The sequence below is a fragment of the Procambarus clarkii genome, chromosome 51, assembly GCF_040958095.1.
Source record: "Procambarus clarkii isolate CNS0578487 chromosome 51, FALCON_Pclarkii_2.0, whole genome shotgun sequence".
Classification (NCBI taxonomy): Eukaryota; Metazoa; Arthropoda; class Malacostraca; order Decapoda; family Cambaridae; genus Procambarus; species Procambarus clarkii.
This window is the reverse complement of record NC_091200.1, coordinates 24,134,946-24,158,448: the sequence shown is the minus strand read 5'-3', so window position 1 is coordinate 24,158,448 and position 23,503 is coordinate 24,134,946. Positions and strand designations below refer to the sequence as shown.

General features: G+C 43.7%; 1 long non-coding RNA gene across 1 annotated transcript in view; it reads left to right on the top strand.

The window, feature by feature from the left end:
• Positions 1 to 7,586: 7,586 nt before the first annotated feature.
• The window catches only part of LOC138351849 (uncharacterized), a 36,267-nt gene continuing 20,350 nt past the window's right edge, over positions 7,587 to 23,503 (top strand). Inside the window, exon 1 of the long non-coding RNA XR_011222629.1 lies at positions 7,587 to 7,722. This is a non-coding gene — a long non-coding RNA (uncharacterized lncRNA). The remainder of the gene's footprint in view (positions 7,723 to 23,503) is intronic.

Genomic DNA, 23,503 nt, shown 5'->3' with positions numbered 1-23,503 from the left:
TTACAGCCCACAGTCTGTCATTAGGAAAAGAGGAGCTAGGATTTACGACCCTAGCTAGAGACTTTAGTTGAATTAATTTTGCACACAATAATTTTTTTAATTTTAGTACAGTACAAGTCCCTAGTAGTTCTCCTCTCATATCAATCCCGGCAGTTTTCCCCACATTCATGGTCCTTCGGTTATTGAATATTATTCCAGCAAATACATAAGAAACGTCTTGATTTTGCATTGGAATAATTTTTACATGTTATTGCCTAACCTAGCTAACAGCCAATATTTATAATACCTATATATCTAAGTGAACAAGTTGTTTGCAGTGGCTTAAACTACCATATCTATTACCTAGTAAGCATTCATAGCATACTAGTGACAGTTCTGTGTAAAAAAACACAGTACTTAATTTTATCAGTGTCAAAGACACAATTACATCTTACTCATAAATACCATTATATACCTCAATTGTAATAACATATATACACACTTAGTGTATTATCTAGCATTATCTGTAATCAGCTGATTTTCAAAGTTGCTCATTAGAAAATACTCTAAAAAAGTGTTTTTAACACTGTAAGTCACCACAGGTGGCACTGCCTGGGGTCAGCTACAGGTTGCACTGCCTGGGGTCAGCTACAGGTTGCACTGCCTGGGGTCACCACAGGCGGCACTGCCTGGGGTCACCGCAGGCGGCACTGCCTGGGGTCACCACAGGCGGCACTGCCTGGGGTCACCACAGGCGGCACTGCCTGGGGTCACCACAGGCGGCACTGCCTGGGGTCACCACAGGCGGCACTGCCTGGGGTCACCGCAGGCGGCACTGCCTGGGGTCACCACAGGCGGCACTGCCTGGGGTCACCACAGGCGGCACTGCCTGGGGTCACCACAGGCGACACTGCCTGGGGTCACCGCAGGCGGCACTGCCTGGGGTCACCACAGGCGGCACTGCCTGGGGTCACCACAGGCGGCACTGCCTGGGGTCACCACAGGCGACACTGCCTGGGGTCACCGCAGGCGGCACTGCCTGGGGTCACCACAGGCGGCACTGCCTGGGGTCACCACAGGCGGCACTGCCTGGGGTCACCACAGGCGACACTGCCTGGGGTCACCGCAGGCGGCACTGCCTGGGGTCACCACAGGCGGCACTGCCTGGGGTCACCACAGGCGGCACTGCCTGGGGTCACCACAGGCGGCACTGCCTGGGGTCAGCCACAGGTGACACTGCTTGGGGTCAGCCAGAGGCATCACTGCCTGGGGTCAGCCACAGGTGACACTGCCTGGGGTCACCGCAGGCGTCACTGCCTGGGGTCACCACAGGCGGCACTGCCTGGGGTCACCACAGGCGGCACTGCCTGGGGTCACCACAGGCGGCACTGCCTGGGGTCACCACAGGCGGCACTGCCTGGGGTCAGCCACAGGTGACACTGCTTGGGGTCAGCCAGAGGCATCACTGCCTGGGGTCAGCCACAGGTGACACTGCCTGGGGTCACCGCAGGCGGCACTGCCTGGGGTCACCACAGGCGGCACTGCCTGGGGTCACCGCAGGCGGCACTGCCTGGGGTCACCGCAGGCGGCACTGCCTGGGGTCACCGCAGGCGGCACTGCCTGGGGTCACCACAGGCGGCACTGCCTGGGGTCACCGCAGGCGGCACTGCCTGGGGTCACCATAGGCGACACTGCCTGGGGTCACCACAGGCGACACTGCCTGGGGTCACCACAGGCGACACTGCCTGGGGTCACCACAGGCGACACTGCCTGGGGTCACCACAGGCGACACTGCCTGGGGTCACCACAGGCGGCACTGCCTGGGGTCACCACGGGCGGCACTGCCTGGGGTCACCACAGGCGGCACTGCCTGGGGTCACCACAGGCGACACTGCCTGGGGTCACCACAGGCGACACTGCCTGGGGTCACCACAGGCGACACTGCCTGGGGTCACCACAGGCGACACTGCCTGGGGTCACCACAGGCGACACTGCCTGGGGTCACCACAGGCGACACTGCCTGGGGTCACCACAGGCGGCACTGCCTGGGGTCACCACGGGCGGCACTGCCTGGGGTCACCACAGGCGGCACTGCCTGGGGTCACCACAGGCGACACTGCCTGGGGTCACCACAGGCGACACTGCCTGGGGTCACCACAGGCGACACTGCCTGGGGTCACCACAGGCGGCACTGCCTGGGGCCACCACAGGCGGCACTGCCTGGGGTCACCACAGGCGACACTGCCTGGGGTCACCACAGGCGGCATTGCCTGGGGTCACCACAGGCGGCACTGCCTGGGGTCACCGCAGGCGGCACTGCCTGGGGTCACCACAGGCGACACTGCCTGGGGTCACCACAGGCGGCACTGCCTGGGGCCACCACAGGCGGCACTGCCTGGGGTCACCACAGGCGGCACTGCCTGGGGTCACCACGGGCGACATTGCCTGGGGCCTCCACGGGCGACACTGCCTGGGGTCACCACAGGCGACACTGCCTGGGGTCACCACAGGGGGCACTGCCTGGGACCACCACAGGCGGCACTGCCTGGGGTCACCACGGGCGACATTGCCTGGGGCCACCACGGGCGGCACTGCCTGGGGTCACCACAGGCGACACTGCCTGGGGTCACCACCATCGTCGGGGTGTATGTATAACTGAGAACTGTTGAAGGAGTAAATATTGTGAGTAGAGGATCCTGTTATATATTGTAAACTGAAACTATATGTTTAGGTGAATAGTAATAAGAACCCAATTTTGGTTCAGAGTATACCTGGCAACGAGCTGTCTCTGTGTCTGGATCAATTGTGACTGTGGAAGAGTTAAGGTGTCAACTCGGGCAGGAGGGATAGTATTTGACACTTCATGGAGAGTCACGTCATTGACAGTGACAGTTGGGTGTGTGTTTAACAGTAACACATTTCTGTTAGGTTGTCACCATCTAGTCCAGAAACAGTGTCTTTAGTGACACAGGGGAGTTATATTTACATAAGAACTTTGCGGAGACTTTGTGATATGCTAAAGTTGTGTACTTTACGGATGTCTAAGTGATAAGTTGGTAAGTTGTGTACCTTATGGATGTCTTAGTGACACGTAGGTAAGTTGTGTACCTTATGGGTGTCTTAGAGACACGTAGGTAAGTTGTGTACCTTATGGATGTCTTAGAGACACGTTGGTAAGTTGTGTACCTTATTGATGTCTTATTGAGAAGTAGGTATGTTGTGTACCTTATTGATGTCTTATTGAGAAGTAGGTATGTTGTGTACCTTATTGATGTCTTATTGAGAAGTAGGTATGTTGTGTACCTTATGGATGTCTTAGTGACACGTAGGTAAGTTGTGTACCTTATGGATGTCTTAGTGACACGTAGGTAAGTTGTGTACCTTATGGATGTCTTAGTGACACGTAGGTAAGTTGTGTACCTTACGGATGTCTTAGAGACATGTAGGTAAGTTGTGTACCTTATGGATGTCTTAGTGACACGTAGGTAAGTTGTGTACCTTATGGATGTCTTAGTGACACGTAGGTAAGTTGTGTACCTTATGGATGTCTTAGTGACACGTAGGTAAGTTGTGTACCTTATGGATGTCTTAGTGACACGTAGGTAAGTTGTGTACCTTACGGATGTCTTAGAGACACGTTGGTAAGTTGTGTACCTTACGGATGTCTTAGAGACACGTTGGTAAGTTGTGTACCTTACGGATGTCTTAGTGACACGTTGGTAAGTTGTGTACCTTATGGATGTCTTAGTGACACGTAGGTAAGTTGTGTACCTTATGGATGTCTTAGAGACACGTTGGTAAGTTGTGTACCTTATGGATGTCTTAGAGACACGTTGGTAAGTTGTGTACCTTATGGATGTCTTAGTGACACGTTGGTAAGTTGTGTACCTTACGGAGTCTCAGTGACACATAGGTAAGTTGTGTACCATATAATAAGGGGCCATTAGAAAGGAAAATGAAAGTTGTTCAATGACAACCACAATTTTTTGAATAGTTGTATATGAAAAGGGCTGCACTTGTTCCAAGTTTCAGTACTGCAACCTAAATAGAAAGGAAGATTTAATTATGTTGTGTTTATTTTTAACGAATATTACATATTTCAACGTGACTTGAAACAACCACACCTTTTAGATATAATCATTGTATGATACTTTTCTGACACATTAGCATATAATATAGGATCTGTAGCCGGGAATTTTTCAAAACATCTTTAGTTCTCCTAATGCAAAGAGTCAAAGTTCCTCCCCAAAAATTATGTAAATATATCATGTTTATTGCTATTTTTAGTAGGCATCCGTCAATCCCGTGGGGTTATGGAGTTGTGCCCTGGTTGTCTAGTTGTCGTAGTTTAGTTGGATGCAGCGCCTGCTGTGGCTGTGAAGGCCAACCCGAGAATGACAGTCTCGACTGCAGCGAGCGCAGATAAACGCCGAAGCGGGTGCGTCTGACAGTGGTCGAGACCTCCTCTGAAATTTATTATCCTCCGCCTGCCTCTTCAGTTCATCCTCGAATTGCTGGAGTCCCTTGTGCACTTTACATCTCCAGGCAGATCTGTCCGCAGCTGCTGCCTCCCAAGTGTTGATGTCGATGTTCATCTGCTTGAGGTCGCGTTTGCAGGCATCTTTGAAACGCAGCTGAGGTCTTCCGGTGGGTCTCCTTCCTGATGCCAGTTCTCCATACAAGAGGTCCTTCTGTATGCAGCCATCGACCATGCGTGTGACATGTCCCAGCCATCGCATGCGTCTCTGTTTCAGGAGAGTGAACATTGAAAGGACTCCTGTTCTCTCGAGTACAGTGTTGTTGGTGACGTGGCTTTCCATGTGATGTCAAGGATGTGTCTCAGGTTCCGCATGTGAAAGGTATTAAGTCGTCTCTCTTGGCGAGAGTGCAGGGTTCAGGATTCCGAGCCGTAGAGAAGTGTACTCACCACACATGCCATGTAGATTTGTGCCTCGGTGTGTACTGTCAGTTTGGCATTTTTCCAAATGCGCTTTGTGAGCCTGGCCAGTGTTGTTGCGGCCTTCCCGATACGCCTGTTGAGCTCAGTGTCCAGGGAAAGGGTGTCTGAGATTGTGGAGCCCAGGTACACAGACTCGTGGACTGCCTCCAGCACATAGTCTGCTATATTTATACAGGGTAGCTCATTGACATCTTGTCCCATCACCTGTGTCTTCTTCAGGTTGATTGTCAGGCCGAATGCGGAACAGGCTGCGGCAAAGCGGTTGAGTAGCTGCTGCAGGCCTTCTGCTGTGTGTGTGGTGATCGCTGCGTCGTCGGCGAAGAGGAACTCCCTGAGGATTCGCATTGCTATTATAAATTCCTGAGGATTTATTGCTATTATAAAATCAATAAATGAACTTAGGGAAGCAAAACGGCCTCAGATTTTAGAGACTTAAACGTTACATATAAGGTGTAAGTTTCTTGTAAATATAATAAAAATGAAAGAGTTTCAAGTCGTTTATGTTACTAGAAATCATTAAAATATTAAAGTCTAAGGTGCTGCCATCTGTGGCTGAGGTTGACATCAACCAATTTCCTCCACAACTGACACCGTTATAGATATGCTTACGTGCAGTCAGATGTATAAGTTTCATGCAAATTGTCCGATAAACAAATAAGAAAAAAAATAAAACAAATTCAACTAAATTTTGTTGTAATAAAATAATTATAATTTGTTTTAAATACATGCTATTGTGAGAGTTGAGAGTCTAGACATGATTTTAGTTGACACTTTTGTTTTATAATCGTTAATGACCATTTTGGAAAATTTTTGTCACATAATTCATTTTTTTCCCCTTCCTTTTTATGCTACGCTGCTGAGACTTGGACTAGATGAAACCCTTTTTATATACAACTCGTCAAAAAGTTTGATTGAAATCGAACTACTTTTCATTTATTGCATATTTATGTGAGAGGCCCCCTTATGGAGTCTTAGTGATTCATAGGTAAGTTGTGTACCTTATGGAGTCTTAGTGATTCATAGGTAAGTTGTGTACCTTATGGAGTCTTAGTGATTCATAGGTAAGTTATGTACCTTATGGAGTCTTAGTGATTCATAGGTAAGTTGTGTACCTTATGGAGTCTTAGTGATTCATAGGTAAGTTGTGTACCTTATGGAGTCTTAGTGATTCATAGGTAAGTTGTGTACCTTATGGAGTCTTAGTGATTCATAGGTAAGTTGTGTACCTTATGGAGTCTTAGTGATTCATAGGTAAGTTGTGTACCTTATGGAGTCTTAGAGATTCATAGGTAAGTTGTGTACCTTATGAGTCTTAGTGATTCATAGGTAAGTTGTGTACCTTATGGAGTCTTAGTGATTCATTGGTAAGTTGTGTATCTTATGGAGTCTTAGTGATTCATAGGTAAGTTGTGTACTTTATGGAGTCTTAGTGGCACGTAGGTAAGTTGTGTACCTTATGGAGTCTTAGTAGGACGTAGGTAAGTTGTGTACCTTACGGATGTCTTAGTGACACGTAAATAATTTGTAAACCTTATTGATATCTTACTGACACGTATTTAAGTTTACCTTATGGATGTCTTAGTGACACGTAAGTAAGTTCTGTACTGTGGGAAGAGGAATTACCAGCTAGCTTTTAGACTATGTGTTGGATCGCAGCTCGTCAGGTTGCACTCTAGATTCTGTAGTTCTTCATAGACATCTCTTGTTTGATGTCTATGAAGATTGGCCCAGGACTGTTCAGTAAGACTATAGAGGCCACCGAAGCTTTTCTGTGAGAAGAGGTGCAGCCATTGTTATATATTTAACATTTAAGTGTATGGAGAGAGGAGAAACAGGTATTGGTGGTGGTAGTAGAACCAAATGTTCTAGTCGCTTGTGTAAACACCGGGTCTCCCATTACTACCGTCACAAGGCACCACGTGACTGAAGATAGCCTTGTGATTCGTGGGGCATCTCATTCCATCCATAGGCCTAGCTGCTGATTGGTCAACTCTTAGAACAGAGGGGAAAAGCATGGCCCATTCCTGCCCTTCCCTGGGTAGACATTCAGCTCCATGTTGCTGTGTTTGTCAGACAAGTTTTCTCGTGGTTCGACCAAACGACGAGAAATAATGTCTAGGGGGACAGTTAGTAACTCATTTATCATTGTTCTGTCATTGCGGGTCCATCAAGCAGAATCTGGGATTGCGGCGATAGGAATTACGATAATTTAATAGTGAAAGGAAGCAGAATATATACTGTAACTCACCACGAGGTCACACCCAGTGTAAGGCAGACTTCTTTATTGTGCATCTGCTCATATTGTGACCATCTGTCAACCTAGTGTGACACGCAGTAATCTGAAGGGATCAGAGACTGTGCCCAGTAGCTGCGAATACGTTACTTAGGGAAATAGTTTGGCTTCAGCCAGTTCTGGCGGACATAGAAATTCCCGCCCAATCCGTTGGACCAGCCCGTGTAACTTGAACACAAGGTTGCCATCAGAGTAAAGCGCCACACGGTGCACCATGTGTGCTAACTCTCTCTTCCTCACAAGAGCTGAGAGGCAGCTCACTATCGCGTGAGCGATAAAATAATGCTCTCGTGTGTGGGGAGTCTTCCCACGCGTGTGTTGTCAGTTGAGGGAACCTGCACAGTTGGCCTTGCCGCGCCACACTGTGCTGCGTCAGACTCGTCATCACATGTGGCAGTGTCCAAACAGCAAACATTGTGCTGAGGAGGCCTGGTCGAGGACCGGGCCGCAGATACTCTAAGCCCCGAAACCATCTCAAGGTTACCTCAAGGTAAGGTAACCTGATCAGCACCCCGTTTCAACACCGGGTCACACTACACATGGTCTCCTATAACAACGTGAGGAGGAAGTTTGGATGAACTTCAGTCAACTGCCGTATTCAGTGTCAGTATGTATGGGAGAAGTGTGCTTGAGACGGCCGGTCTAAGTGATTACTCATATATCTGTATTTGGTGCTGAAGTTTCTTTGGTTGATGTTAAGTCAACTTCCGGTAGAACGTTTTCCTAGAGCACGTGGTTAGGTGAAGCAAGCATAGTTGAGGAAGACGCACCAGTAAAAAGCGACCACAGTACGTTAGAGGGAACTACTGTGATAAGGTAGTTAATGTTGTGTATGTAATATACCAGGGAACTCAGTTATAGTCAGCGGTACAATTGTTAGTGATTTTTTCAGTTCAGTATTACACCGATCTGTGTAGAGAATTCCATGAATGTGTTTTCTAAATCCAAGTAAAACCAGTGATTCAAGAGAGGTAAGGGGTTATCTGTTGTCATACCCTGTGTAAGAATTACTGTGTTTATTGATTAATATTCTTATGATTATTAATTACGATTGTGTTGTGTTGTGATATGTTGTGCACTGTGATAGATTAGCACTGAGTAGTGAAGCAACATGTTGCTGTGTTTTGCTTGTCTGCGTGACAAGGACTTGATGTGATCTTTACTTGGTAATTAAGGGTTCAGTGAAAAGTAATTAAGGGTAATTAATGTCATAAAGTGAAGTGACATAGTTTTGTTTGGCAAGCTGTCGTGAGTGACAGTGTTGTGGTAACGTAATTCGTTCTCGATTAATTATGTGTCCGTTTGACAGTAATTAATGCAATTACTCACTGAGTGTTAAATTGGTCAGAGTGACTGAGTAGTTATGATAGCGAATTATTGTTTTGATTTATTTGATTGTCTGAGATACAAGATTGTGATTAACGTACATTACCTTTGCTGATGACCTTCCGGTTGACAGTAAATTAACATATTTAATTACCAAGTAGTTCAGTAGTTCAGTTTTTCATTATATAAGCCTGAAGTGGCACAGATTAGAATCTGTTGCCATTCTAAGAGTGACATAGGAGATAGACTCTTGCTAAACTTGCTGTCTAGATAGCTGTCTTTAAGCACTGTGATTCGCCGAGTTTATCGTGACATTCAATCTGTGTGCATAAGATCATGTGTTTGCCTTTTCCTTTTGGTAAAACGATAAAATCCCTTTCCTGAACACGTACATGTAAAAAAATATAAAAAATTCCACTTACTTTGGCTGTGGGGACGTGGAGAAGGGGGCGTCATGGGCTGGTCGCTTGTGGGTGAAGTTCAGGAGACGGTCACATGTGCCATTCAATACTGCGAAGTGCAACATATATATTTTCAATTATTTGTTCAATGTATTTCCAATGCAGTTTTATTTGTTTTGTTTTATCACATATGATGAATATTTGTTTCCTTTACAATATGTGTACCGTAGAACGTTCATAATGTTCCATGGAACTGTGATACATGTGTCAGTAATGTGTCCAAAATAAATGTTTATTGTCGCAATATTATGTGTTAAAAATTCACCAAAATTTCAATATGTACAGTTTTACACACTATTTCCACAGTAACACACTGTATTACACACTCAGTACCTCGGAAGTGAGTCATAATCAACGAAGTAGTCCCTGGTACACAGCGCGACTTCGCTCTTGTTGCACCAGGTACAGATAGATTTTTGATTCGCTTCCTAATTCTTCGTTCTGTGTGCTTGCAAATAAAGCACTCGCGTACACCCTTGGCTTTAGTACTTGTAGGTTGTATGTAGCCAAGCTTGCAGAGCATAAGATAGTATTGAAAAGATTATAGGAAAAGGTCAATTTGTAAGGAAGTCTTGGAAAGATTGCTTTGTAAGGTGCCTCACTGGAAGAGATTCAAGTATTCTGGAAGAGACTCAGTCATTCCGGAAGAGATTCGGTTATTCTAGAAAATATCTATGGAAAACACCACCATGGAAGCTGCTAACACTGTTCATCTATGCTACTTGAATCAGATGCTTCATCGCTAGAACCCAGAAAACGATTCATCTATGTACATTTATACAAATTGGAGATGGCATGGGTGGGCCAGGGTGGCTCTCAGAGCTACAACAGAATACGCTCGATATATCGTCCTCATCAGTGCTGTATCACTTGCATCCGATCTTTGTGTTAGGTCCTTATTGCGCCAAGCTTCATAAATATCATGACCCATATGTTCTTCAGACAATAAGATCTGAATTTCACCGACAGAGCGCGATTTTTCAGCACCAAGTTGAACAGGTGTTTGGGAGCCAGAGGCGCGTGCACCACCCATGGTCGCTAACTCAGTACTAACCCAGCCAGCAGCCCAAGGACATTCTGGGATTTTTTTTCCAAGATGGCTGCCTCTCACTGGAGGTCCCAAGAGTCCATTTCGTGCACAATCTACCACGCACGCGTTTTGAATGGGTACGAAATGTTAACAAGGTGTTTTCTCGGTTGGCGCTGTTTCCCACTGACCTAGTTTTCTTGGTTGGCGCAGCACAATGGTTAAGTGTCATGGAATAACATTAATGTAACATCAAGATTGTTGTGCTTTGTATTGGATTTAGTTCTTTATGAATAAATGGTTATTGTTGACAAAAGAATAGTGTCTTTATGTCAATACCTTCCAATATTATTGTCCCACACATGTTGCAACATATTGAACTGTTCTTGCAAACTTTAATGAAGGCCTGCTTCTGGATTCGAACCTGATCCATAGCCACACATATAAAATTAAATTTGGTGTGAGAACTTGTGAGCGACCCTTATCATTGCACTAAGCACTTGAGAAGATCAATTACCTATTGGATAAGGGTCCTAGTTGTTTTTGAACCCTTGTGGCTGCTCCCTCAGTTTATTTCAGTTTAAAACTATTTAATCTAGTCTGGCACTTAACGTGCCAGACTGAATTTGGGAATGCATCGGACAAGGGAGTCCAATGGTGGGGATAACGAGGGGACGGGGGAGTTTGGGATGGTGGGGACGAGGAGATGAGGGGAATGGAGAATGGTGGGGAGGACAAAGGGGCAGGGAAGTGGGACATGGTGGGAAGGAAGAGGGGATGGTGGAGTGGGGAATGGTTGGGAGGCAATGGTGGGGAGGACTGGGGGACAGGGAAGGTTGCTGTGGCTGGGTACTGCTAGTACTCTCATAAACCCATCGTACCTTCTATAAATAATAATAAATAAATAAATATATATTTATAGACAAAAATGCAAATGCCAGCTTCATGTCATCTTTTGCAGATGACACAAAATTCAGCATGAAAATTTCTTGTGTTGAAAACTCTGAAAAAAATCATGCTAATATTAATAATATTTTCGATTGGGCAGCAAACAATAACGCGATGTTTACCAGTGATGAATTCCATTTACTTCGGGATAGATAAAACTAAAACCTTCAATAAAATACTTGAAACAAGACATAATCAGACCTACCCATGGTAGGAAAGCAGCATGTAAAGGATCTGGGAATGATGATGTCTGACGATCTGACATTTAGGAAGCATAATGAAACAAATATTATGTCAGCTAGAAAAATGATAGAATGGATTAAAAAACAGTCACATCCAGGGATCCATCACAATGTTCATGCTGTTCAAATCACTTGTGCTAAGCCTCCTTAAGAACTGTTCAATATTCTGTTCCCCCTTCAATACATGGATAGTTAAGTCACAAATTTGCACAGAAAATTAACGACATATAGAAGCGAACGACTTGGCAGGATATGCAGAATAAAGCCAATGAACAGTAGAGATGCCACAGGCATAAGTAGAGAACACTGCAAGAACATCAGAAGTCCACGGTTGTTCATTATCCTCACAGCAAGTGTAAGAAATATTGCCAGAATAGATGTGGGAATATTTCAGAAAAAAATTGACAGTTTTTTGTAAGAAGTACCGCACCAAACAGACTGTAGTAGATATGTTGACCTGCAAGCCGCTTCAAACAACAATTTGTTAGATCTAACTCTTACAAGTCAAGCCTAGCTTCAGGCCGGGCATGCTAGAAGAAGAACTCCCAGAATCCTCTCTATGTAAGATCCGGGTAAGTTTTCGCCTCAATTTCGCTAGTCACTCTTCATGCAAGGAAATTTCATCAAAACACTCACTACCAGCATCGACAGTACAGTGTAACTGCTTCAATTGACATTGCATCATACACATTGTTCATCCTGTACTAATCTCCAGTCACTCGTTTCGAATGACTATGAAGTTACTTCCGACATTCAACTTTAACAGTCCCACCAATCCAACACATAATGTAACTCTTTCTTCCTATATCATAGCAAATGGCACAACAATCAAAACTCCCAAAGAACATTACTTTTATTCAGATAGCCACAGTTCAGCCTCCACCAGCTTTGTCCATAGTTATCCATACCGAACCTAGACAAGCTATCTAGCACCAAACAATGATACATAAAGGTGATTGGCAACATTCGTGTTTCACGAACCTCACACGATAACCTGTGAATGTTAATCAAATCTAACCTAGTCACACTCGTGTGAGATAGATGTGTGAATGTCACCAGCCCAGGAGGTACCAGAGTCACATCCCAAAAAACTACACACTCTAATCAAGTTAGCCAACAACTGTCGGAAATCCGACACACACGTTAACATTATAGTTACCCCATAAAAAATCAGAGAATGGGATTTCATGACGTCATCACACAACACGTAAAATATTATATCCCATTTCTTTTAAAACTTCAGTCTACTGTTTAAACTTAATAAAATAGTATTCACTTGGACTGAATATAATTAAATACACAACAAAGTATAGCTTAGCTCCCTTGTTACTGTTAAATGAAATCATAAATAGAACCAGCAAAACATTTTAGGACATCATCCCTGTGGAGGGAGGCTGGCGTCACGTACATCACTGAACTTGTAAACACAGACACGAAACAAGAGCTCCTTGAGAATTGCGACACACGTCACGCACGATAGAAAACTTACTCTATCCTAGTGAACTGCCACAGCAACCCCTCAACAACACGAGTACTTGAGTATCCGACTGCCTTATATTCTTTTATTAGTAATGTGCACTATGCAATACTAGATAGCCGGTTATGAGCATACAAAAACCACAAACAAAGTCAGTTTACTTTTTACTACACACACAAATATTCCATGTCACACCTGTGCTTTATCTGTTAATGAACAATTCTTACAGCCTTAACTTTTTTACAGGTAATATGTGATTGGGAATAATTGCAAGCTGAGCTGGCCCACAAACAGTGATGTTTCTTGTTACTCTACCTGTACACCAACACCTCTGTGCTAGCCCGCCATTTTATGCACCCTGAGGCACATGGCACACCCTAATCTGATGGAAAAATAATAACTAGCCTAATTAGACCAATTCAACCACTCAGCTAAGGCCTATACATGTTATTTAAAACTGTAGAGTAGTAGTATTCATAATATTAGTAGATTAGGCCACCATATGTGGTATAATTTTATAAAGATTATGTAAACAATTGCCATTTATCAATTATCCACTTCAAGGTGGTATAAATGACAATGGTTCTTCCAACTATGTGGAGATAAGATTCTGGCAGGCTGAATCAAAATATACAGTCTACTTATCATAATAATAATATAATACTCAAGTATCAAAAAATTGAATAAAAAACAATTAATTCCCTGCTAGGATTTTTCCCACAACGCCCTCAATATATTCACAACCTTCATCCCAAGCGGCACACACACACAGAGTTGACAATTAAAATCCCCACTTTGCACCAACGATCACATACTATACCTTAAAAAACGGAAACAAATCCACAACAATTTTTATTTTTATTTTTACACTTCACATTTCCTGATAGAGCATAAACCTTCAAAATCGTAACCATATTACCATAAACCGATGCTATATCAATAACATATACCCATCCTCATTCCTCTCAACTTGCAACACCCTAATCAACAACGATATTCTAAGGAATGACAACGAGTGAAAAAACCCTGAAACAACTGAGCCAATAACTTCATCTGATCCACATGTTTAACCCTGTGTTGTTGAATTAACAAAGCAAGAAGATGAAAATGCCAAAAAAACTGATCCAGTTAAGATTATTTGAAGTCGCCTTTTTTCGACATCAAGAAATCTATACACATTCTTAAAGGCACAGCAAAAGGCCACTATAAAATCCAACAACAAAGCTAATCAACAAACCACTGAACTCACCACCCAAGTCAATACCATGTTCTCTGCCATCCACTACAGTTTACTTATCCGTAATCCCGGACACTATACCCTCTTCCAAACTAAACACATCAGAAATTCCATCACCACAAACCAAAGACATCCATGTAAACACACCCTTCATCGACTGTTAGAAACACTTCCCTGTATAAACTACGTTTCAGTGACCATGAGACAGCACACACCTTCCCACCTCATGATCCACATCAATCTCGCGAAACACCTTTTTGGACACAAAGATGTCCAACTTCACCTCTCCAGCCATCAACTACACACACGTCCTTTAGGGTTTTCACCAACGCCTCCACACTCATCTTCCTACCATTGCGATGCAGTACCAAATTGCAATAAAATAATTTTACCATCCTGGAAACGTCAACCCAACCACCACCACCACTGCCAACCATCTCCCCAGAAATCATATCTGACGATCGTCCCCAATCATTCGCCACACAACTAGTAACAGATGACGAAGCAAGCATAAAAGCCTTATCAGCACAATCACCATCAACAAGGACAACACACCACGGTATCGAGGTACCGATGGTAGTGAGACCAACCGTCTCACTACCTCCACTGTGCACGGGTCCCATCATCGGCGGGATATCTACTTCGGAGGAACACATTTGCCTGGACCTCAGGATCATCCTGACATATAGCCTCCACTTGCTCAGACAGCCTGCACTAAAACAAGTATGCTCCTGTTCTTGTTAAAACTTTTACTGTGCTTCGTGCCACTTTCAGCAGCGAGGGGATCCTCTTCACAATGTTCATTGCCGCAGTCCAGCTCATGGAAAAAACTCCCTTCGCAGATCCAGATGTAAAGTGTTGAAGAAGAACACCAATCACATTTCCATAGCTGGAGAACGCCCTCGGAAAAGAGGAGGAGGAGGAGGTGTGGGATATCTGGGGCTTGACTCATATATTCAATTATTTACTTATTTGATTTAATAAATCGAAGGACCACTCACTTGTGAGAAAAGAGGGAAAACTAATAAAAGTGATCATTAGAATAACACTAGAGAACCAGTGTCTATGGATAATTATTAAAAGGATAATCACTTGAAATAATGAATGGACTGTATTATTAATTAATTAAAGTCAGAGCCTCAAAGACCTACATTGGGGGGTATTTCTAGAAATTCATATACATCTAGGAACTAGTGTGGTTCAGTTCATTGCTGAGTAAATGATATTATAAATCTAAACTACTATAGATTCAAATATGAGAACTCAAATTGTGAATATTAAAGATTATAATTACTGAGCAACAGTCAGAGCAAACACATGAATTACCAATCATCATTTCTGGTAATAATCTATTCAATGTAAAGATTCTACAGGAATTATATAAGAATCAAATCATATAAAATAAATTTGTACGAAAAAGGTCTTAGCTTTAAGACGATTTCTATAACATCATTTCGTCATTCGTCCTCGTGTTCACAGGATCTCCACAGAGAAGGAACTAGAGGTGAATAACACGAATGAAGAGAAACAAATTGATGACTCCTCGCATACACGCTGAAATCAGAAAAAATTAAGTAGCATTTGAATAGGCTACGTTTTAATTTCAATATTCATGAAAACGGAGGAAATTGCCAAACTTGTACTAACGTTGTATATTGGGTCTCCTCGCTATATAACGACAGACTACTCACAAATATACAATCTAGGATGATGCATCAAACGAGAAACCTATACTTATCATGAGCTTATTGAATACTGAGGTCTGCCGGAACCGCGTCAGCCAGTTCCTGACGTTCACTGCTGTGTACGTGTAATTACGGGTCTTGGCTTCAATTGTTGACGCGTTATTAACTGGCTGGGCACTGTAGAACACGTGGATGAGTAATTATCAACTGTTGACCGAGTATCAGCATAATTCTTGCCGATATATTCCCCAGTCACTACCACGTTTCTCGCCACTCTTCACGCCAGGGATGCCTTCTCTCTCACAATGGCGTCGCCGCCTCCCTCAACCTGTCTCTCGCATTCGCCACAGAAATTATTAATCATGAATAATTCTTTTCCGCGCAATTATGGATGCAATCCGTTAATGAGAACGGAGTTGCAATTATAGGGGTTTAAATATTCCCATATTCTCGTTTCACGGTGTTAAACGAGAAATGGAGATTTCATTTTCTCCATGGCATTCACACGTAACAGATAAAACTACTGCTTGATAACTATTATAGTTAATAACTCTCGGTTTTAGATTATTGGGAGTTATATTATTCGTAAGTAATTATTACACGGAATACTGATGATTTTTAGAGAACCACATTCAATTCTCTAATCCATTGGTAATAAATGTGCCTAACTGGACATTATCTGGCGCAATGTTCCTACTCGATTTCATGAGAATTCTAGCATTAATACGCAGATGCAATGGTTAATTTATGTTGACACGACCGTTAGTAAAATTAGTAACTACTGTAGTTAATATATAATGATAATGATTTATTATAATACAATAGTAGTTTATTAGTGTTGGAAATTTCCAACAGGAGGAGGGGTTAAAGGTGTGTTGGAGGAGGGGGTAGAGGTGTGGAGGAGGAGGGGGTAGGGGAGTGGAGGAGGAGGGGGAAGAGGTGTGGAGGGGGTAGGGGTGTGGAGGAGGAGAGGGTAGAGGTGTGGAGGAGGAGAGGGTAGAGGTGTGGAGGAGGAGGGGGAAGAGGTGTGTAGGAGGATGGGGTAGAGGTGTGGAGGAGGAGGGGGTAGGGGTGTGGAGGAGGAGGGGGAAGAGGTGTGGAGGGGGTAGAGGTGTGGAGGAGGAGAGGGTAGAGGTGTGGAGGAGGAGGGGGTAGAGGTGTGGAGGAGGAGGGGGAAGAGGTGTGGAGGAGGAGAGGGTAGAGGTTAGGAGGAGGAGGGGGAAGAGGTGTGTAGGAGGAGGGGGGAGAGGTGTGGAGGAGGTGATGGTAGAGGTGTGGAGGAGGAGGGGGGTAGAGGTGTGGAGGAGGAGGGGGTAGAAGTGTGGAGGAGGAGGAGGTAGGGATGTGGAGGAGGAGGAGGGGGTAGAGGTGTGGAGGAGGAGGGGGTTGAGGTGTGGAGGAGGAGGGGGTAGAGGTGTGGAGGAGGGGGTAGAGGTTAGGAGGAGGAGGGGGAAGAGGTGTGTAGGAGGAGGGGGAAGAGGTGTGGAGGAGGAGATGGTAGAGGTGTGGAGGAGGAGGGGGGTAGAGGTGTGGAGGAGGAGGGGGTAGAAGTGTGGAGGAGGAGGAGGTAGGGATGTGGAGGAGGAGGAGGGGGTAGAGGTGTGGAGGAGGAGGGGGTTGAGGTGTGGAGGAGGAGGGGGTAGAGGTGTGGAGGAGGAGGGGGTAGAGGTGTTGAGGAGGAGGGGGTAGAGGTGTGGAAGAGGAGGGGGTAGAGGTGTGGAGGAGGAGGGGGAAGAGGTGTGTAGGAGGAGGGGGGAAGAGGTGTGGAGGAGGAGGGGGTAGAGGTGTGGAGGAGGAAGGGGTAGAGGTGTGGAGGAGGAGGGGGTGGAGGAGGAGAGGGTAGAGGTGTGGAGGAGGAGGGGGTAGAGGTGTGGAGGAGGAGGGGGTAGAGGTGTGGAGGAGGAGAGGGTAGAGGTTAGGAGGAGGAGGGGGAAGAGGTGTGTAGGAGGAGGGGGGAAGAGGTGTGGAGGAGGAGATGGTAGAGGTGTGGAGGAGGAGGGGGGTAGAGGTGTGGAGGAGGAGGGGGTAGAGGTGTGGAGGAGGAGGGGGTAGAGGTGTGAAGGAGGAGGGGGAAGAGGTGTGTAGGAGGAGGGGGAAGAGGTGTGGAGGAGGAGGGGGTAGAGGTGTGGAGGAGGAGGGGGTAGAGGTGTGGAGGAGGAGGGGGTAGAGGTGTCGAGGAGGAGGGGGGTAGAGGTGTGGAGGAGGAGGGGGTAGAGGTGTGGAGGAGGAGGGGGAAGAGGTGTGGAGGAGGAGAGCGTAGAGGTGTGGAGGAGGAGGGGGTAGAGGTGTGGAGGAGGAGGAGAAGGAAGAGGTGTGGAGGAGGACGAGACGGTAGAGGTGTGGAGGAGGAGGGGGTACAAACTGTCAGGTATTTAAAATAGTGTGTCACACACAACTTCATAGGTTGTGTACTATCCCGAGGTCGTCGACCTTCACTGAGCCACAATCGCCCCTTAACTAATAATCACAACCCTCAGTTCTGTCCATAAACCTCATAAACGTTGATTCATCCACGAATTTCAAAATCAATTACCTCATCACCGAGCTTCTGGATTCCAAGGTCGTCAATTGATATTTAAAATTCCTGAACTTTGACTGTTCATCGTCACATATCAACAACATTTGCGAATTCCAGGATCTCTGACAGAGTCGGACGCATTGTGGGAAAAACCTGCTGGGATTGATATATGAGGAGACTACTAGAGACTTGGACTGAACTAAATTAAAAAATTACTGTCAGCAAATTAATTCCTAAAATCTCTAGCTAGGGTCGTAAATCCTAGCTCCTCTTTTCCTAATGACAGATTGTGGGCTGTAAGGGACAGGTGGGGTGAATGAATTAGTTGATATAAGTTCCAGTCCACCTGTAGACAGGGATCTCACATCAGCTTGAATATTATACAAGGATAAGATTTGATAAATTCAGTTATATGACTGAACACTGGCTCTGTTTAAATCAGGGATTGAAACATACATAGTCTAACCTAGCACCATAACTATTATCAGCCAATAGGTTCTTATACTATAAACAACAAATTAAATTGTAAAAGTATAACAAATGACTTTATATGTAGTCTAAGCACTTAACTTAGTACTAGAAATTATATTCAATTAAATGAACTTGTATGATAACTTATAAATTAACTAAGCAAGCAATTGTTAACTTAATTTATATATTCAAATATATATGCAGACATATTCATATTCAATTTATTTGATTAGGGTACAGTCAGCTTGACTGAATCCTTTTCCACACAATGGACACTCATGAGACTTTATTTATGCATTGCGACAATCTTTTTCTGACACAACTGGACACTCATGAGGTCTAGTGCTTGGATAAGAACCTACTGCTCTTCTACAATATTAATAAACTTACTAAAATATGAGGCGTAGCCTCGCTTTTTAACCGACAGACAGATTTTTAGGATATTAAAATCACACAAGCATACAATTGGCCAATCATATACCAAAATAACCTTCAATATACTTCTCTGCCAGTCGGGGTACCTGTCTGACAAGGTGCCAGACTGATTAACTTTTTCTTGTTGAGTTTAGGCACGATATTTTATGTCACAGCTTTGCTGTAAGTTGATCTGGTAGCGTTGCTACGTGATTGTCCCTGCAGTTGCAGAAGAATGATAGTTGATGAAGATTAGGAATGAAGGTGGTGGAAACCGTGTCACTGTGATCTCCACTATACACTCCTATTTTATATAAATGTTCTAGAATTTTCCTTGTAGATATTGTCCAGGTACTCCCCCAGTTCCAGAGAGTGTTCACTGGTGATAAAGATATTAGATAAGGTGTCCTTGAGCTGGTAATGTTCGCTAAGGATCTGTCACATGTGTTCACAGTTGTCAACAAACGCGCGATCCCCCTCGGCTCTCGTAAGCGCTTCTGCCCCAGATCACCTCCCATGCTCCCAGAGCACGGAAGTCTTCTATGAATATTGATTGATTATTTTTACAGTCTAGACTTATGATTGAGATAAGATGTGTTTATAATATAATTAGATATAAAGATATAAAGTTATAATATAATAGGATATAAAGATTATAAGTAGTACTTGATAGTACCACTGATTCTTATTAAGGTTTCGATTTTTATCCCTACCGGATATTGAATCAATGTTCCAATAATTTTGTAATTAAAAAATCCTTCTAGAAGCTTCTGGATCCATAAGAGATCATGCACAAAGGCACGTAGGCATCTATAGGGCCCTATGGCATACAGGATCCAAGTGGCATTATCTTCTAGGATCAAACTGTATAATGAATCTATAATGATTCTGATATGATTTTGATACGATTTGATATGATTTTGATATGATACAGAATTTATACATTTCTTAGATGATAATTAGATATGGTGGGTAAAAATTTCCCACATCTTCCAGAGGGAGAGAACTGGCACAGAGTCCATTACTAAGGACAGTAGTAACCAGCTGTATTTATTTACTCTCCATCGGATTGATAATATAAGTGCAAATTTTGCTTGCACTTTTGTGCTGCTGTCCATTGTGGACGATTGTGTCTGTTAGGAATCTGTGGGTCTTGTGGAGTTAGAGTGTCTTGAGGTCTCTCAGGATCTAACTGCAGCTGGCTCACTGATTCCATGTGGATGAGTTTGTCTAATGTCTTCAGGGAAGTTATTCCTTTAGACAGGATTTTGACTATTCTCAGAATCCCCTGGCTATCTGGATGGACTGAGACAACTTTACCTAATGGCCAGTCAGCCCTAGGGCCATCACTGTCTACCAAGACAACATCGCCAGGTTGGAGATTAGATATATTATGTGGGACATTGGCCCCATAGTGATGTTCTCGTAGAGATGTTAGATATTCTTTTGTCCAAACATCATTCCATTTTTGGATTATGCTGGACAGATACTTATACCCCTGAACCAACTCGCTCTGACCCACATATGAGGGATCTCTGATCTCATCATCCACTAGAGATGGTACTGGAGTCAGAAGTCTTCCATACATTAGGTGTGCAGGACTTAATGGCTCATGTTGAGTAGGATCCTCAGACAAGTAAGTCGACGGCCGGTTATTCACCCTTGATTCTATTTCCGTGATTACTGTCTGGAGTTCTTGAAGATTGATTTTCTGACGGTGTAGAGATTTTCTCAAGGATCTTTTGACAGTTCCTATTAACAGTTCATAAAATCCTCCATGCCATGGGGCTCTCGGAGGGATAAATTTCCATCTGCAATGACGCTGTTCCAGTGTGGAAGTAACTGCAGGATGGGAACAGATTTCCCGTAGACATGCTTCTCCAGCTACCAAGTTTGCTCCGTTATCTGAAATCATCAGCTTAGGGCATGATCGGCGTGCTGCGAATCTGCGGAAAGCTTGCATAAATGATTGAGCAGTCATATCGGGTGTTACCTCTAAATGTACTGCCCTGGTGGTAGCACAGGTGAACAGACAGATGTATGCCTTGATAGGTTGTTTATCTGGAGTCCCTGTTAGATATATTGCTCCTGTATAATCTACTCTTGTCGTTTTGAAAGGGTGTAGATGGACCACTCGTTCCTTTGGTAGGGGTGGTGGCCCTGGATAAGAGCAAGTTCTTGCATCATACCTTCGGCATATCATGCAATTCTTCAAGATTGATTTGACTGACTGTCTTCCCTGAGGAATCCAGTACTGCTATCTGATTTGTGTGAGTGTGTCTAACACTCCTCCATGTTTGATGATTTGTTGATGTGTATGTAACACAATCAACCTGGTGATCCAATGATTTTTTGGTAAAAGCCATGGATGCACAGTATCTAGATTGATATCTGCGTGTTTAAGTCTCCCTCCACAACGCAGAATGTTGTGATTTTCTTGGTCTATCCACAGACCGAGATTGTGTTTTAACTTATGTGGAAGATTTTCATAGTTATTCCCATAAGTTTCTCTCTGGGCTTGTAATAATAATAATAATAATAATAATAATGATTTTTATTTAGGCAAAGGTACATACATAAAGAGATTTTACAAAGTTTGTTGGCTTTATAGATAAGAGCTAGTACATACAATGCCTAAAGCCACTATTACGCAAAGCGTTTCGGGCAGGAAAAAACACTACTGACTAAAGCTTAAAACTAATGGGTAAAAAGAAAAAAATGCGTTGAGTACAAATAAAAATAGAGGTAAAAGAGGGGGGAACATTGCTGAAAAAACAGCACAAATACAATTACAAATTATTACAGAAAATTACATTAAAACAGCGTTGAATTGTAAAAAAAAAAAAAAAAAAAAAAAAAAACATACATGGGTTGACAATAGAGAGGTAAGGTAGGTTACAGGGAATTTATTAGGTATAGCTTCGTTTTTAACTTAAACTGGTTGAGAGAGGTACTGTCTTTAACATGGTTGGGAAGGTCATTCCACATCCTGGGCCCCTTGATTTGTAGAGCATTTCTGGTTTGATTAAGTCGTACTCTAGGAGTATCAAAACTGTATTTATTTCTGGTGTGGTGCTCATGGGTTCTGTTACAACCTTCTATGAAGCTTTTGAGATCAGGATTGGCATTACAATTTAGCGTTTTGTATATGTATAGTACACATGAGAGAATGTGCAGTGACTTAATGTCTAACATATTCAGGGATTTGAATAGGGGTACCGAGTGATGTCTGGGGCCAGAATTGGATATTGTCCTAATAGCAGCTTTGTGTTGAGTAATTAGAGGACGTAAGTGATTTTGGGTAGTAGAGCCCCAAGCACAAATACCATAGTTGAGATATGGATAGATAAGGGAGTAATAGAGAGTCACCAGGGCAGGGCGTGGTACATAATATCTGATCTTAGAAAGAATGCCCAATTATGTCTTACCCAATAGATAAATGCATCAGGAAAAGTGTATTTTACACCTTTTTTCCTGAGATAATGAAACACGTTCTGTGTTACATTGATTAATTTGATGAGCGAGGAGTAACGAGTAATATCAAATACTGATATTTGAGCTTGCTGCCTGGTGGTAGTTATGGTTTGTGTCGTGATGACGTGTGGCTTTTTTTTTTTTTTTTTTTTTTTTTTTTTTTTTTTTTTTTTTAGATATATACAAGAGTTGTAGAGTTGTTACATTCTTGTACAGCCACTAGTACGCGTAGCGTTTCGGACAGGTCCCTGGAATACGATCCCCTGCCGCGAAGAATCGTTTTTTCATCCAAGTACACATTTTACTGTTGCGTTAAACAGAGGCTACAGTTAAGGAATTTCGCCCAGTAAATCCTCCCCGGCCAGGATACGAACCCATGACATAGCGCTCGCGGAACGCCAGGCGAGTGTCTTACCACTACACCACGGAGACTGCTAAACTGAGACTGCTGTTGTTCAGGCCAACTACCATTCACTAACCATCGAGGCCCATGAAACCAAATATCTGCCTTTGCAAATTGTTTTAATGTCATACCTCTTGATAAAAGATCTGCTGGATTATCTTTTGTTGGTAAATACAACAATTGAAAGCCTGCAGAAATTTCTTTAATTTCCGAGACGCGATTTTTTACATATGGAGTTGGACAGTTGTCGTTTCGTACCCATTGCAATACAGCTTCATTGTCAGACCATATAATGACATCTTTGATGTTCATGGTAGACAAGACTTGTTTGATATGCACTGCTAAGCGTGTGCCAGTTAGCAATGCAGTTAGTTCCATCTGAGGCAAAGTCCTCTTTTTTAATGGAGCGACTCTGGCCTTAGAGGTGATAAGATATGATTGATTAGAAGTCACTAAGTAAGCACAAGCTCCAAAAGCTTTGGCTGACAAGTCTGTGAATACATGTAGTGATACTTCATCATTTTCCTCGACAATGTGTCTCAGAAAGATTATCTTTTCAACTAAAGTTTGTTCTTGAGCCACTTCCAT